The sequence below is a fragment of the Arachis duranensis genome, chromosome 1, assembly GCF_000817695.3.
Source record: "Arachis duranensis cultivar V14167 chromosome 1, aradu.V14167.gnm2.J7QH, whole genome shotgun sequence".
NCBI classification, from domain to species: Eukaryota; Viridiplantae; Streptophyta; class Magnoliopsida; order Fabales; family Fabaceae; genus Arachis; species Arachis duranensis.
The window spans coordinates 65,065,101-65,066,069 of record NC_029772.3 but is presented as its reverse complement, the minus strand read 5'-3'; positions in this window follow the sequence as shown (position 1 = coordinate 65,066,069).

Here is a 969-nt window from a genome sequence, read left to right as displayed (position 1 = left end):
CTCAATTTTTGAAGTGGAAAGAACTTTGCCAAGAAGGCATTGACTAGCTTTTCCCAAGAGTTCAAGCTTTCTTTAGGTTGTAAGTCCAACCATATCCTAGCTCTATCTCTTACAGCAAAAGGGAATAGCATAAGTCTGTAGACCTCAGGGTCAACCCCATTGGTCTTGACAGTGTCACAGATTTGCAAGAATTCAGCTAAAAACTGATGAGGATCTTCCAATGGAAGTCATGGAACTTGCAATTCTGTTGCATTAGAGAAACTAATTGAGGCTTAAGCTCAAAGTTGTTTGCTCCAATGGCAGGGATAGAGATGCTTCTCCTATAGAAGTCGGGAGTAGGTGCAGTAAAGTTACCCAGCACCTTCCTTGCATTATTGGCGTTGTTGTTTTCGGCTGCCATGTCTTCTTCTTGTTTGAAGATTTCTGTTAGGTCCTCTACAGAGAGTAGTGTTTTAGCTTTTCTTAGCTTTCGCTTCAAGGTCCTTTCAGGTTCAGGATCAACCTCAACAAGAATGCTTTTGTCTTTGCTCCTGCTCATATGAAAGAGAAAAGAACAAGAAAGTATGGAATCCTCTATGTCACAGTATAGAGATTCCTTGAGGTGTCAGAGGAAAAGAAGAATAGAAGGAGGAGGTAGAAGAATTCGAACTTATCAAGAGGGAGGGATGGAGTTCGAATTGTGTATTGAGGAAGAGTGTTAGTCCATAAATAGAAGGATGTGAGAAGAGGGGAAGAATTTTCGAAAATTAAGAGTGGGAAAGAAATTAAGTGATTTTTGAAAAAGATTTTGAAATTAGAAATCAAAAGGATATGGTTGAAAACTATTTTGAAAAAAAATGTGAGAAAAATATATGATTGAAAAGATATGATTTGAAAAACAATTTAAAAAGATTTGATTTTTAAAATTAATGACTTGGCTAACAAGAAATTTAAAAGATATGATTCAGACATTAAACCTTTCTCAACAGA